The sequence below is a fragment of the Scyliorhinus canicula genome, chromosome 11 (assembly GCF_902713615.1).
Source record: "Scyliorhinus canicula chromosome 11, sScyCan1.1, whole genome shotgun sequence".
Classification (NCBI taxonomy): domain Eukaryota; kingdom Metazoa; phylum Chordata; class Chondrichthyes; order Carcharhiniformes; family Scyliorhinidae; genus Scyliorhinus; species Scyliorhinus canicula.
Genome location: NC_052156.1, coordinates 40,109,130 through 40,125,541, shown reverse-complemented (window position 1 = coordinate 40,125,541; position 16,412 = coordinate 40,109,130).

The following is a 16,412-nucleotide window of genomic DNA, read 5'->3' as shown; positions in this document are numbered from 1 at the left end:
TTAACCTTTTTGAACACTACGGGGCAATTTAGCATAGCCAATCCACCTAACCTGCACATCTTTGGACTGGAGCCAACAGCTTGCAAAGTTCTTTGTATTTTAAATAAAATACACACTTTTGTAAAGAGGTCTGCGTTCGGGAACTACTCAAGTGCATCCATTTAAAAATCTTGGGAAGGACTCTCGAGGCCTGTTTACAAACAAATCTAATTAAGTGACCACAAGATTTCACCCAAAGCTGGCTGAAGTTAGTTGTCGTTCATGACGGATAAATTTGAAGGAAATTGCTTGATCAGTGCTACTCAATGGCTATATGGTCTGGGCCCCACTGAAACACTTAGCATCTCATATTCTAGTAATAGAGTATAAAATCAGTGCTGAGCAAGTAAAATGGCAACCCCCCTAACTCCCACGTCTACTTTGACTACAGGTCCTCACACCCCACTTCCTGTAAGGCCTCCATCCCACTCTCCCAGTTTCTCTGCCTCTGTTCCGATGATGCTACCTTCCAAATTGGTGCTCTGACATGTCTTCCTCTTTCATGACCATGGGTTATGTTGACAGGGCACTCAACTGTGTCTGACCCATTTCCTGCACCTTACCCTCCACCCTTACCCCCTTCCCCTCCCTCCCAGAACCATGATAAGCCCCCACTCGTCCTCACTTTTCACCACACCAGTCTCCACATTCAAAAGATCATCCTTTGCCATTTCCGCCAACTCTAGCATGATGCACCACCAAACACGTTTTCCATTCAGTTTTCCTGTCAGCATTCCACAGATACTGCTCCCTCCATGACAGCCTTGTCCACTCCTCTATCACCTTCAACTCCACATCCCATGCCTATGGCACCTTCCCTTGCTATTGCAGAAGGTGAAACACCTGCCCCTTCAACTCCTCACTATTCAGGGTCCCAATCACTCCTTTCAGCTGAAGCAACATTTCACTTGCTCCTCCTTCAATTTGGTCTACTTTGTTCACTGCTCCCAATGCAATCTCCTCTACATTGGCGAGACTTAGCGCAGACCTCAGACAACAAGCATGACCCCAACCTTCCAGCCGCTTGTCATTTCAGCTCAGCATCTTTCTCTCATACCAACATGTCCGTACTTCACCTACTGCATTGTTCCAGTAAAGCCCAGCACAAACTGGAGGAACAGCACCTCTTCTTCCGATTAGACACTTTACAGTCTTCAGACGATGAACTCATTCCTCCATTTGGACCCCCATTTTTAATCCCAGCTTTTATCCCAATGCCCCCGCCCTACCTCACAGGGCACCTGGTACTTGTTCTTAAGTTTTGCTTTCAAAGAGTGCTTACCTTCTTTTGCTGTGAACACATTCTGCGATCTTATCTTTATGCCACTATCAGCATCTCATTCAGTCTTTAACATGACAAATAACACTTCCTTGGTCTTGTGTTCCGTGACATCTTTGTCAAATTTCCCCTATCTCTCATCTATCCCTGACCATCTGTTTGGCTCCACCACCTCTTAAACCAGTATAAGTCCATCACATTTCTCCCTCTCTTTAGTTCTGAAGAGGAGTCACACAGACTTGACACATTAATTCTGTTTCTCTCTCCACCGATCCTGTCAGACCTCCTGAGTTTTTCCAGCATTTTCTGTTTTATTTTAGATTTCCAGCATCTGCAGGCATTTTGTGTTTATAAAGATTTTGTTCACTCTCCTTTCTTTCCTCCTTCACATCTGTTTGTGTTTTCTTTCATTTCTGTTTCTATTCTTTCCCTTATTAACTTACCTCTCCATTTTACTTCTGTTTCTCCTTTATTTGTTTCTCCTTCTTTTCATTTTGCCCCTGCAATGATTAGCTGGGGATGAAGATCTGTTCAGGCCGGTTGGTTTGGTCTCATTGAAGGTGCTCTTTAAGTACTCATGACAGGCACTTTTTCTGATCTCTGCCTCTGTCACACTCGAAGATATTTCATATTTGACAATCTGCCTTCCTTTATTTCCTGTGCCTGGGGATCTCAGAAGTACTCTTCACTATAGTAAAAACATTTATACTTTTTTTCCATGGTTCCTATTCTTTTTCTTACACTTTTTTTGATGTTCTCTACCCTTCCTGGGATTCTCTGTCACATTTTGGTGTTCTCCATCCAGCCTTTACTGAATTTAGCGGAAACCTTTTAAAGTGCTGAGTTCCCAGTTTTGATTTTCTCCACTGTTGTATCTCCACCCTTGCTAATTCTTCCGCTTCTCTCTTCGTTTTGTTGCAAGTAGTGACGTTATCCTGATGGTAAGCTTGTACGCTTTTAGTTTTTCATACACTCAAGAGATGCAGCTTTTCACACTGGAAACTAAAATTCTATTAGAATGGTATACCAGGATATTCTGGCTTACTTTAACCCCTATGTTGAATATTTTCCCAGCTGTTACAGGGCAGGGCTGGAGGGAAAGTGTGGTCATGGGCGGAGAAGGCGGCCATCTTGGATGGACCCAGTTTAGGGTGAAATTAAAGGGGACAGAACCGGTAGGAGGATGGCAGACAGTAGAGGGGAGTGGAGGCGCAAGCCCCTGATAAGGCTCATAACATGGAACATGAGGGGTCTCAATGGGCCGGTGAAGAGATCTTGGGTCTTTGTGCACCTGAGAAGCTTGAAGATGGGGTGGTCTTTCTGCAGGAGATGCATCTCCGGGTGAGGGATCAGGTTAGGCTGAGAAAGAGATGGGTGGATCAGGTATTTTACTCGGGGTTTGACTCAAAGTAACGGGGGGTTGGCCTTCCATTGAATAAAAAGAGAGGGTTTGTAAGTGCCAAGGAAGTACAGGACCCGGGTGGGGATACGTGATGGTGAGCGGGGTGTTGGAGGGGACTGTGGTGGTGCTGGTGAACGTATATGCACTGAATTAGGACAACGTGGGCTTCGTGAAAGGGCTGCTGGGAGCAATTCCGGATTTGGCCATACATGAGCTGATTGTTTCCTAGAGCAGGGGGTAGATAGATTGAACCCCAGGTCAAGGGAAGGCTGCGGATGGCGAAGGAGCTGGGAGGATTTATGGAAAAGACAGGGATGGTGGACCTGTGGAGGTTTAAGAGCCCAGAGGAGAGGGAGTACTCCTTCTCGCACGTGTACAAGGTATACTCCAGAATAATTTTCTTTGTGGTGAACCGAGAGATGTTGGTAGGGGCGGAGTATGCGGAAATTGTAATCTCGGACCATGTACCGCACTGACTGGAGGTTAGACAGCTCGAGGCAGGAACAGAGGCCAGGATGGAAGCTAGACTTGGGACTTTTAGTGGACAGGGAGTTCTGTGATCAGATGCGGTCGGTGGGTAAGATTACGTGGAGTTGAACCAAAATGGGAAGGTAATGGCGGCCACATTCTGGGAGGCATTGAAGGCGGTGGTTCGGGGAGAGATTATCTCATTCAAGGCACACGGAGATAGGAAGAGGAGAGAGGAGTACGACCGATTAACAGGCGAGATTGTTGCCAATTTAAGGGAATACTGGCCCACCCAGGGACGCCAATAATGTTGCCAAATTAACTAGATATGGCAGTTATTCATGATAATATTGCTTTTCAGAATCGCCAGATATCAAATGATACCACCACAAGGTATTAAGGACCACACAACCAGTTAGTCAGTTCAAGTTCAAAGATAGTTTATTTACACACAAGGATTACTTTGACATGCAACATAAAACACTACAAGTTAAACTACACCTTACAACTACAATAACCTATACTTAACTTCAGGGAAACTGGCTCTTTGCAGATGAACAAGGCCTTTGTTCGGACCTTGCGTGGCTGGATAGAAAAAGTGGCTTTGTTTCTGCTGATCTCATCCGTCTGGTAGCGATCGTTGAGAGAGTTTATGGAAAGCATAAGAGGAATGAAGTCAGGGAAAGCACCGGGGCCAGACAGTTACCCAGTGGAGTGTTACAAGGAGTTTGCGGCAGAGTTGGCACATATATACAGAGGGCATTTAGTGAGGCACAGGAGAAGGGGGAGCTGACGGTGACAATAGTGCCATCAAATGATATCAGTGACCTCAATACATTCTGCATCGAGTCCAATCAATTTGTTTAATGAAATATTTTTCCCTAAATTCATAATGTGTAATTTATAGATTTGTCTTGAAGTTTTACTTGGAGCCCCTTCTAATCTTTGCTGGACTGCAGCATATTTCCACCAGACCTTCATTCTCCATAATTATACCGCGTCCTTATTCCCTGAGTGTCGTTAGCCTACTTTAAATGTTAACGTACTTTTTATGGACTTATGAATCCATTATTACTTCCTTTTATATCATCTGTAAACCCATTTTCAGATCAGCTTTTAGCCCTTCAAATCTTCCTTTCCATCTTCCCACTACATTTCTATACTCAGTACAGTTTGTCGAAGGAGTTCCATAGATCTATGCACCTCCCATGCTGACTTTGCAATGTTTTCTAGCTTTCTGCCCAATTTGGAGCAGCTCCCTTTTTACTTCATTGAACTTTAGATTTATCCAATCCAACATAATGATCTTTGACTTTTCATTATATTTTTATATTTCTTGAATATCACTACTCTGTGGCCATACTTTGCCGATGCTTCTCTGATTCTCACGTGTACTTTTTACCCATTTCATTTCCAAGAGCGAAATTGAGCAATGCTCCTTTCCTTATTGGACCATAAAAATACTGATCTACAAGTCATAACTGGATACATTTAAAAAATAATTGCCCACTGTTACTGCATGTAATACCTTTATACATATTTCTGTCGGTGGCGCAATGGTTAGCACTGCTGCCTCACAGCACCAGCAGCTTGGGTTCAATTCCAGCCTTGGGTGACTGTGTGGAGTTTGCATGTTCTCAGCCAAGCCTGCATGGGTTCCCTCTGGGTGCTCCGATTACCTCCCACAGTCCACAGATGTGCAGGTTAGGTGAATTGGCCATGCTAAATTGTCCCTTAATATCCCAGGATGTGCAGGTTGGGGTTGCAGGGGTGGGACAGGGAAGTGGGCCTGGGTGGGGTGCTCTTTCAAAGGGTAGAGACTCGATGGGCTGAATGGCCTCCTTCAGCACTGTAGGAATTCTATGGTTCTATGTCCAGCAAATTCTTCAATGCCTCTCAGACTTAATATATAAATGAGTCTGAATGATGACAGTTATCTCAATTTAAGTATCGTCATCAGAAATTGCTTTTCTGGGCGGCACGGTGGCACAGTGGTTAGCATTTCTGCCTACGGCGCTGAGGACCCGGATTCGAATCCCGGCCCTGGGTCACTGTCTGTGAGGAGTTTGCATATTCTCTCCGTGTCTGCGTGGGTTTCACCCCCACAACCCAAATATGTGCAGGTAGGTGGATTGGCCACGTTAAATTGCCCATTAATTGGAAAAAATGAATTGGATATTCTAAATTTTTTTTTTTTTAAAGAAATTGCTTTTCTCAATTTGCATGATACACTTCCAGCAATTTTAACAGTTACACAATTTTAAAAAAAAATACTTTCATTAGACTTTTAACAAATGATACATAAACAACAATAAATCATGTATCAGCAAGCACAGCAAAGAAATATAATTTTTAAAACCTCATCAACAATTATAACCACCCTCTTCCCAACGGGGCAGTGGTGGTGTAGTGGATTGTCACCGGACTAGTAATCCAGCGACCCAGGATAATTCTCTGGGGTCCCGGGTTCAAATCCCACCTGGTGAAATGTGAATTCAATTTTTTTTTAATCTGGAATTAAAACCATTGCCAATTGTTGTAAAAACCCATTCGGCTCACTAATGGAAGGGAATCTGCTGCCTTTACCCTGTCTGGCCTTTACCCGGTTTGGTCTATATGTGCCCAGCAAGCCATTCAGTTCAAGGGCAATTAGGGATGGGCAACAAATGCTGGCCCAGTCAGCGACACCCACATCCTGTGAATGAATAAAAAAGACAGAACCCATCAATCGCTCCCCTGACCTTGAACCTAACTTTCTCGATGTACAAACATTCATTTTTTAAAAAAAATGTTTTTTATTGAGTTTTCATATTTTATATCCAACAAATTACAAATTATTAGAGAAAAAAAAACACGCAAAAATTAACATGTATATTTACAGGTAAGCATCTTCATAATAACAACTGTGGCCGCCCCCTTTAGCCGGCATACATATTTTACATTCCCCAATATGGCCGAGGCACATGTTTATAGGCAATTATTTACAGTTTGGTTTTGGGCCTTAGCTAGCCATCAAACCCCCATAACGAACTCCCCCCCCCCCCCCCCCCCCCCCCGGCTACCTTTCCCCGATTCCCGTCCATTTTCCCCTGATTCTTGGCCACCCGACTATTCTTCCTCTTGTTCGTTGGCCACAAACAAACAGGTCCCGGAACAATTGCATGAATGGCTCCCACGTTCTGTGGAAGCCGTCGTCTGACCCTCGGCAGGCGAATTTGATTTTCTCCATTTGGAGAGATTCCGAGAGGTCGGACAGCCAGTCTGCAGCTCTGGGCGGTGCTGCTGACCGCCAGCCAAACAGGATTCTACGGCGGGCGATCAGGGAGGCAAAGGCAAGGGCATCCGCCCTCCTCCCCAGGAATAGATCTGGCTGGTCTGAAACCCCGAAGACCGCCACTATCGGGCATGGCTCCACCCTCACCCCCACCACTTTGGACATAGCCTCGAAGAAGGCTGTCCAGTACTCCACAAGTCTGGGGCAAGACCAGAACATGTGGGCGTGGTTGGCCGGGCCTCTTTGGCACTCTTCACATCTGTCCTCCACCTCCAGGAAGAACCTACTCACACGGTTTCTTGTTAAGCGGGCTCTATGTACCACTTTTAGTTGTGTCAGGCTGAGCCTTGCGCACGTGGAGGTGGAGTTGACCCTATGCAGTGCTTCGCTCCAGAGTCCCCACCCTATCTCAATCCCCAGGTCGTCCTCCCATTTCATTCTTGTTGCGTCCAGTACGGTGTCGTCCCTTTCTACCAGTCGGTCATAGATGTCGCTACAGTTCCCTTTCTCTAGGATACTTGCGTCCAGTAGGTCTTCCAGTAGTGTCTGTCGTGGCGGTTGTGGGTACGTCCTTGTCTCCTTTCGTAGGAAGTTTTTGATGTACAAACCTTCATGATGTAGAAATATTCCCATCAAACCATCCAGCCATGCTGCGGCATTGGATGGTGTCGTCTGCCTCCAACAGCGTGATGCGATCATCAATTCACACGAAACTGGGGTAGAAGTAAACTGTTGCTTTAATCAACTAGAACAGTGCCTGCCTACGACTGGTCTGTTAGTGGGAGCCGCCAACAGGGCGACTGCTCTTTATACCTCCCCTCAAGGGGTGGAGCCAGGGGCGGAGCCCACACAGGCCCCAACATGCTACATTATAGGTAATACCATACAATGGTCCATAGGTGGAGCCCACATGGGCAACAGCGTAATACAAATAAGCACATGGTGAATTGTTACAGCAATAAATTCACCACATTCACCCCCTGTTAAAAAAATGAATTCCGGTGGGGGTAACGGGTTCATACGGATTGTGCGCTGTGCGTTGTGATCGCCAAAGCTCTGGTATCGCCGCTGGCCCGGGCGTTGAACTCATCGGAAGCGAGGCCCCTGAGATGGATTTCCTGTGGTAAACAAATAGGCGGTCATGAGGGGTATCGTTTGTGGCCATGCAAAGTAGAGACCTAATAGAGTGGAGAAGTCGGGGAGGACCTCCTGCCAGTGGGAGACCGGGAGGACGGTCTTCCAGACCGTCGCATTCTCCCTCTCCACCTGCCCGTTTCCCTGGGGGTTATAACTGGTAGTCCTGCTCGAGGCAATGCCTTTGCTGAGCAGGTACTGACGCAGTTCGTCGCTCATGTTCCCGTATCAGGGGGGAACTGGGGGAACAGATCGAAGACGGAACATGGGCTGATGCCCTGGAGAGGGTTAATTCTTCCTCCTCGTGTGCGCGGCTTAGCCTCATCCAATTCAAGGTGCTGCACCGGGCCCACATGACTGGGACGAGGATGAGTAGGTTCTTTGGGGGTGAAGACAGGTGTGTCAGGTGCTCGGGGAGTCCAGCGAACCATGCCCATATGTTCTGGGCATGCCCGGCACTGGAGGAGTTCTGGAAGGGGGTGGCGAGGACGGTGTCGAGGGTGGTGGGATCCAGGGTCAAGCCAGGATGGGGACTCGCGATTTTTGGGGTTGGGGTGGAGCCGGGAGTGCAGGAGGCGAAAGAGGCCGATGTGCTGGCCTTTGCGTCCCTAGTAGCCCGGCGAAGGATCTTGCTACAATGGAAGGATGCGAGGCCCCCAAGCGTGGAGACCTGGATCAATGGCATGGCGGGTTTCATTAAGCTAGAGAAGGTCAAATTCGCCCTGAGAGGGTCGGTACAAGGGTTCTTTAGGCGGTGGCAACCTTTTCTCGACTTTCTGGCTCAACGATAGGGTACGGGGACAGTAGCAGCAGCAACCCGGGGGAGAGGGGGGGAAGGGGGAGGGAAAAGGTGAGGGGGGGGGGGGGGGGGGGGGCGAACGATGACTATGTTTGTTTATTTAATTTAAATTTATTTTTAAGTTCTTTTGTTGTTCATTGGGGTTGGGGGGGGGTGGGGATGGGATACATGCGTCGATACGGTCTGGGGGGTGTTACAGTTATTATGGGTTATTTTGTTGCATTTCATTGTTTGTCGTTATGTTTTATATTTTCTGTAAAAAATTCCAATTAAAATTATATATTTTTTTAAATGTTCCCGTATCAGCCTCCCCGGACAGGCGCCGGAATGTGGCGACTAGGGGCTTTTCACAGTAACTTCATTGAAGCCTACTCATGACAATAAGCGATTTTCATTTTAATTTCATGAACGACGAGCCCCGGTCGCTGTGGACGTACATGGGGAAACCAAACAGGGTGAAGACACTATGTAAGGCTTTAATGATGGTGGCCGCGGTCATTCCGGGACAAGTGATTACAAAGGGGAAGCAGGAGAACTCATCGATGATGTTGAGGAAATATGTGTTGCGGTTGTTGGAGGGGAGGGGCCTTTGAAATCTATACTGAGACACTCAAAGGGCCGGGATGCCTTTACCAGGTGGGCCTTATCCGGTCGATAGAAGTGCAGCTGACACTCCGCACAGATTTGGCAGTCCCTGGTCATGATTCTGACCTCCTCCGTGGAATAGGGCTGGTTGCAGGCCTTGATGTAGTGGAGAAGCCGGGTGACCCCCGGGTGGCAGAGGTCATTGTGGATAGCACGTAGTCGGTCATCTTGCGCGCTGGCGCATATGCCGTGGGACAGGGCATTTGGGGGTTCGTTGAGCTTCCCAGGACGATATACTATATTGTAATTATAGGTGGAGAGTTCGATCCTCCATCTCAAGATCTTATCATTCTTGATCTTGCCCCTCAGCGTATTATCGAACATGAAGCCTACCGATCGTTGGGGCGGTGACGAGGGTAAACCTCCTGCCAGCGAGGTTGTGCTTCCAGTGCCGCACGGCTTCCACGATGGCTTGGGCCTCCTTTCCGAGTGAGGAGAGTCGTATTTCGGAGGTGGTGAGGGTTCGTGAAAAAAACGTTACTGGCCTGCCAGCCGGATTGACGGTAGCGGCGAGGGCCAACTCTGATGCGTTGCTCCCCACCTGGAAGGGGACGGAGTCGTCCATTGCATACATCGCAGAGTTTAGCGATATCCGCCTTGATGCAGCTGAAGGCCTGGCGGGCCTCAGCCGCCAGTGGGAAGATGGTGGCCTTGATTAGTGGGCAGGCTTTGTCCGCATAGTTGGGGACCCACTGGGCATAATATGAAAAGAACCCGAGGCACCTTTCCAGGGCCTTGGGGCAGTGGGGAAGGCGGAATTGCAGGAGGGGGTGCATACGGTCAGGGTCGGGTCCTAGAACCCCGTTTTCCACGACGTAGCCGAGGATGGCTAGTTTGGTTGTGCAGAAAACACACAGTTGTAGGTGAGGTTAAGGGTTCGGGCAGTTTGGAGAAATCTCTGGAGGTTGGCATCGTGGTCCTGCTGATCATGGCCGCAGATGATGGTGTTGTCCAAGTACGGAAATGTGGCCCACAGCCCGTACTGGTCCACCATTCGGTCTATCGTTCTTTGGAAGACCGAGACCCCGTTCGTGACGCCAAAGGGGACCCGGAGGAAGTGGAAGAGGCAGCCGTCTGCCTCAAAAGCCGTGAAGTGGCGGTCCTCCGGGTGGATTGGGAGCTGGTGGCACGCAGACTTCAGATCCACTGTGGAGAACACCCGGTAGTGTGCGATCTGATTAACCAGGTCTGCGATCCGGGGAAGGGGGTAAGCATCGGGATGAGTGTACCAGTTTATGGTCTGGCTGTAATCTACAACCATCCGGTTCTTTTCCCCGGTCTTGATGACCACCACCTGAGCTCTCCAGGGGCTATTGCTGGCCTCGATGACTCCCTCCCGCAAGAGTCGCTGGACCTCGGACCGGATGTAAGTCCTGTCTTGGATACTGTACCGCCTGCTTCTGGTGGCGGCTGGTTTGCAGTCGGCAGTGAGATTTGCGAAGAGCGGGGGAGGGTCGACCTTTAGGGTCGCGAGGCTACGTACAGTGAGTGGGGGTAGGGGCCCGCCGAACTTCAGGGTGAGGCTCCTGAGGTTACATTGGAAATCCAGTCCCAATAGAAGAGGAGCACAGAGGTCTGGGAGCACATATAATTTAAAATTGGCATACTCGGCTCCCTGTATTGCAAGGGTTGCGGTAGTGCACCCTCGGACTTGCACCGAGTGCGACCCGGAGGCGAGGGAGGTGGTTCGATGCGCCGGGAAGATTGGGAGCGAGCAGTGTCTTACCATGTCTGGATGAATGAAGCTCTCTGTGCTCCCCGAGTCGAAGAGGCAGGGCGTTTCGTGTCCGTTTACCCAGACGGTCATCATAGAGCTCCAGAGGTGTTTGGGTTGTGACTGGTCAAGGGTGACCGCGCTGAGTTGCGGGTAGCTGGCGTGATCGAAGGTGATGGGGCGGTCCCAAGATGGCTGCCCCCGTTGGTTGCACGTGTCGGGCGGCGTTGCAGAAGGCGGCCAAGATGGCGGCCCCTGTCGGTCGCACGTGTCGGGCGGTGAGGAAGATGGCGGCCCCCATGAATCGCACACGGCGGGCCGCGTGGGCGAGGATGACCAAGATGGCGGCCCGTGAGTCGCACATGTTGTGCGGGCTTGGAGATGGCTGCCCCCACGGACAGCACGAGGCCGATGACGCGTCCGGGGGTGGGGTGAAGCCGGCAGACACTCTGCCACACTGCGGGATCTGCAGGCCTGTGAGTCTGAGGGCCGGGCCTGCGATTTAGAGTTTTTGGACCTGGCCAGGCAAAGTTTAGCAAAATGTCCTTTTCTCCCACAGTCACTGCAGTTCGCGGTCCGGGCTGGGCAGCGCTGCCTGGGGTGTTGAGGCTGGCCGCAGAAATAACAGGGTAGCCCCCCATGGTGGGCGGGCAGCCGCGCGGCACAGGCCTGGGGTATTCTTTGGTTGGGGGTCGCGTGATCAAACAGGAACGCGTTAAGGCTTTGGAACGCTACTTCCAGAGGGGAGACTAATTTAACCGTCTCTTCCAGGTCGAGGGCATCTTTTTCGAGTCGGCGCCGTCTCACGTAGTTGGACCTGGACTCCAGCCACGTAGGTATCCTGAATGGTGAGGTCCATATGTTGAGTGGCCGTAACGGCCAGGTAATTGCAGCTTCGTGCAAGGACTTTGAGGTCACATAGGTACTCTTCCAGCGATTCCCCAGGATGCTGGCAGCAAGTGGTGAGGAGGTGCCGCGCATATACCTCGTTCACGGGCCTTACGTAGAGGCGCTCTAGCATCGCGAGGGCGTCTGCGTAGGTGGAGGCTTCCTCGAGTTGAACAGAGATTTGATGGCTCACCCGTGCGTGGAGGAGACTCAGCTTCTGTTCGTTGGAGACGGTAGGCGAGGAGGAGGCGGCAAGGTAGGCCTTGAAACAGCAGAGCCGGTGCGAAAAAATCTCTTTCACCTCCGCGGCCTGCGGATCGAGTTCCAGTCGGTAAGGTTTGAGGGTTGATTCCATAGTGGCGTTGTAGTTGATTAAATTGATGTGACCATCAATTCACACGAAACCAGGAGTAGAAGTAAACTGTGGCTTTAATCAACTAGAACAGTGTCTGCCTGCGACTGATCTGTTAGTGGGAGCCGCCTACAGGGCGACTGCTCTTTATACCTCCCCTCAAGGGGTGGAGCCAGGGGCGGAGCCCACACAGCCCCAACATGCTACATTATAGGTAATACCATACAATGGTCCATAGGTGGAGCCCATATGGGCAACAGCGTAATACAGATAAGCACATGGTGAATTGTTACAGCACACACAGCAGAATCCGCTGCCGAGCCAACAACGAAGCAAAATCCAGAGCATCTATCATCACACCCGTCCTCAATTTCGGCTGGTCCGATACCCCAAATATCTCACCGAGTGGGCAGGGTTCCAAATCCACATCTAAAATTGCCGATGTGGTGTTTATAAAAAGGCCCCCAGAAACCCACCAAGTTGGGACAGGCCCAGAACATGCGCGCATGCTTCACAGACCCTCTCGAGAACCGCTCACACTTACCTTCAGCCAAAGTCAAACAAATGACTCATCCTGGCCTTGGTGAGATGTGCCCGAAACACCACCTTGCGTTGTATCAAACTTTACCTCGCACAGGATGACATAACATTCACTTTGCAGAGAGACGTACTCCACACCTCCTCCTCCAAAATGGGACCTAGTTCCTCCTCCCACCTCGCCTTCACCTCCTCCACTGAAACCTTCCCATCCCCCCATGACATATATCCCGGACCTATTTCCCTTCTTAGACCCTGCACAGGAGAGAATCCTTTCCAGCAAAGTGGATGCTGCATTAGCGGGCATGTTGAGAAAGCTCACTGGATCCTCTCCCTGTCCAGATTTCGCCCCCCCCCCCCCCCCCCCCCCCCCGTCCTGATTTCTCCTTTAGCTACTCTCAGTCAGCAAACTGTCCCTCCAAAAATATGTCCTTTACCCTCTCCAGCCCGTTAACTTTCCACCCCCCAAACATAGCATCCAGTTTCCCCGGTTGAAACAAATTATTCCCACTAATAGGAGGCCACCTTGACACGCCCCTCCTCCCTCTCCCCACTGCTGCCTCACAGCGCCAGAGATCTGGGTTCAATTCTGACCTTGGGTGACTGACTGTCTGTTTGCAATTTGCATTTTCTCCCCATGTCTGCGTGGGTTTTCTCCGGGTGCTCGGATTTCCTCCCACAATCCAAAGATGTGCAGGTTAGGTGAATTAGCCATGATCAAATGCCCCTTAGTGTCCAAAAGGTTAGGTGGGGTTACTGGGTTATGGAGATAGGGTATGGACATGGGCCTACATTGGGTACTCCTTCCAAGGGTCGGTGCAGACTCAATGGGCCTAATGGCCTCCTTCAGCACTGTAAATTCTATGATTCTATGATGTCATAACAGTCAAACATGACATTGGGCCGCATAAGAAAATGCAGAATTTAGTGCCGCATGATTCCTAACGAATATGTCAAGTGAACATTTCTCAGTGGACAGGAGGCCCCTTTTAAACCTATGTGAGTATATGCTGTTCAAGGTGACCCCACCTCGGATTCCTGTCCTCTCACTTCCTCCATTTGGGCAACGTCGCGTGTGGTTCCTCTTCATTGCAGCAATTAGCACTATGAACACAAGCTCTCAGCGCCATCACCAGTGGCTCTATAGCCAAGGCAAACAACAGTGGGGAGAGTGGACAACCCTGCCTCGTCCCCCAGTGCATCCTAAAATAATCCGAGCTCACTCCGTTTGTCCGCACACTCGCCACTGCACCCAGTCCACAAAGCCCTGATCAAACCGTCCCAGGACCTTCTACAGATACTCCCATTCCACCCGATCAAAGTCATTCTCCGCATCCATGGCGACCACCACCTCCACCTCCCTTTCCTCGGAGGTCATCATGATCACGTTTTGCAGCCTTCTATTGTTTGAGGTTAAATGCCTGCCCTTCACAAACCCCGTCTGGTCCTCCCCTATCACCCCTGATACACAATCCTCTTGTTCTCGAAGCCAAGGTATTGGCCAGCAGCTTGGCGTCTACATTTAGAAGGGAGATTGGCCTATACGACCTACATTGTTCCGGGTCCTTATCCTGCTTCAGGATGAGAGAGATCGAGGCCTGTGACATCGTTGGAGGAAGTACACTCACTCCCGAGCCTCATTAAATGCCCTTACCAGCAAGGGCCACAGCACTCCTGAAACCTTTTTATAAAATTCCACTGGTTACCCATCTGGCCCCGGGGTCTTGTCCGACTGCATCGCCTCCAGTCCCTCCACCACTTCAAACAGCCCAATTGGGGCGCCTCGGCCCTCCAGCAGCTCTTCCTCCACCCTCAGAAACTCCAGTCCCTCCAAAAACAGTCCCTCCACCCGGCTGGAGGCTGGATTCGTATAATCTGCTGTCGAAGTCTCTAAACACCTTGTTCACCCCCACCGGGTCCAGAATCGTACAGATAGGGTCATAGGGGCTGTTTAGCACAGGGCTAAATCGCTGGCTTTGAAAGCAGACCAAGCAGGCCAGCAGCACGGTTCGATTCCCGTAACAGCCTCCCCGAACAGGCGCCGGAATGTGGCGACTAGGGGCTTTTCACAGTAACTTCATTTGAAGCCTACTCGTGACGATAAGCGATTTTCATTTTCATTTCATTATCACGTTCAGCAGGTGCCTGATATTCAATGTTAGCTGCCTGCCCTTGACAAAGCCCATCTGGTCCTCCACGACTACCTCCAGCTCCCAGCTCTCCAGCCTCCTGGCCAGGGTTTTTGCCAAGATCTTCGCATCTACATTGAGCAGTGTAGGACCCGCACTCAGTTAGGTCTTTATCCTTTTTGGGCATCAGCATTATGGAGGCTTGTGCCAGTGTTGGTGCTAATAAATCGTTAAACATCCCCAACGCCAATGGAACCAACTGATCCACAAATGTCTTATAAAATTCTACTTGGAATCCATCTGGCCCCCGTGCCTTCCAAGCCTGCATCTTCCCCAAAGCCATGCGCCCCTCCTCCAACCCAACAGTGCGTCCAATTCCTCCCTCAACCTTTCCTCCACCTGAGGAATCTCCAACCCTTCTAAAAACCTTAACATCCCCTGCTGGTCCTCCAGCAGCTCTGACTCATACAGCCCCTCAGAGAAGGGCCAGAGTGCCCCGTTGATCTTTTCAGGGGCAGATGCCCCTGCCGTGGTCCTGCACCCTGTACAAGCTCTCCAGCAGCTTCTTGCTGCCTCAAATGATGGGCACACTCAAACACTGCCCTTTTACCCGACTCAGCTGATGCACCACCCAGCCCGTGGACAACAGGTCAAACTCCATTTGCAACTTCTTCCTGCGTGTTCAAAGCTCTGGCGTGGGATTACTCCCATACTCCCTATCCACAACCAAAATCTCATCCCCCATCTCATTCCCCAGCGCCTGGCACTCCTGCCTAGCCTTCCTATCCAGATGAGCCTTGTACGAGATGACCTCCCCCAAATCATCGCATTTAACACCTCCCACAACGTGGAGGATGACACGGTCCCAATCTCATCCCATGCCACACAGACCTTTATGGCCCAAGAAATCTTAGTACAAAACTTGAGGTCAGCCAGCAGACCAACATCCAACCTTCATCCCGTATGGTACTTCCGACCCGCCTCCAGTTCAAATCCACCCAATGCGGCACTAACAGCCGTTCCATGAATGTAACATGGTCCCAATTCGGGCATACATGTTCACTAAGGCTACTGCTTTCCCCTCCAGTGTACTTGCAACCATCACATAGTGACCACCTTGATTGGCCACCACCGTCTCCACCTGGAAATGAACCCTCTTGATGACCAAAACCGCCAACTCCCCTTGACCTACTATCGAACCCGGAATGAAAACCTGGTTCGTCCAAGCCTTCTGCAACCTGATCTGGTCCCAGGTCCGCTGGAGAGCATCCTGCAGGAACACCAAATTTGCTGCCCGACCTTTCAAATGGGCTACCCTCCTGAGCTTTCTTCGTGTTGGGCTTCTCTTGTCAATCAACGCTTTCAACATGACTCCAAACAGTCTCTAAACCCACAACCGGTGTTAGGTCATCAAAAAGAGATCAAAAACAAGGATTGCCGGGAGCCACGTTTTGTGCATCATGCTCTTACATGACGCCGCCGTAAGTCTCCAGTCACACAATTCTGTGGGAGGATTCACACCGACAGCCACTGAAAATGATTCTTACAACCTCATTGTAATAATCCACAGGAGGCAGGAGTCCCGTCACCACACCAATATTTATTGCCAATAACTATATACAAGAGCAGCTCCAACAGTGCTGCTAGCATTCCAGTCAACTTAAGACTGGATCACAAAGCCTACACAGATGCTTATATGGGCCCCCTCAATGAGCTATCACTGAGGGAGCTCATACTCCAATTGGCCAACCA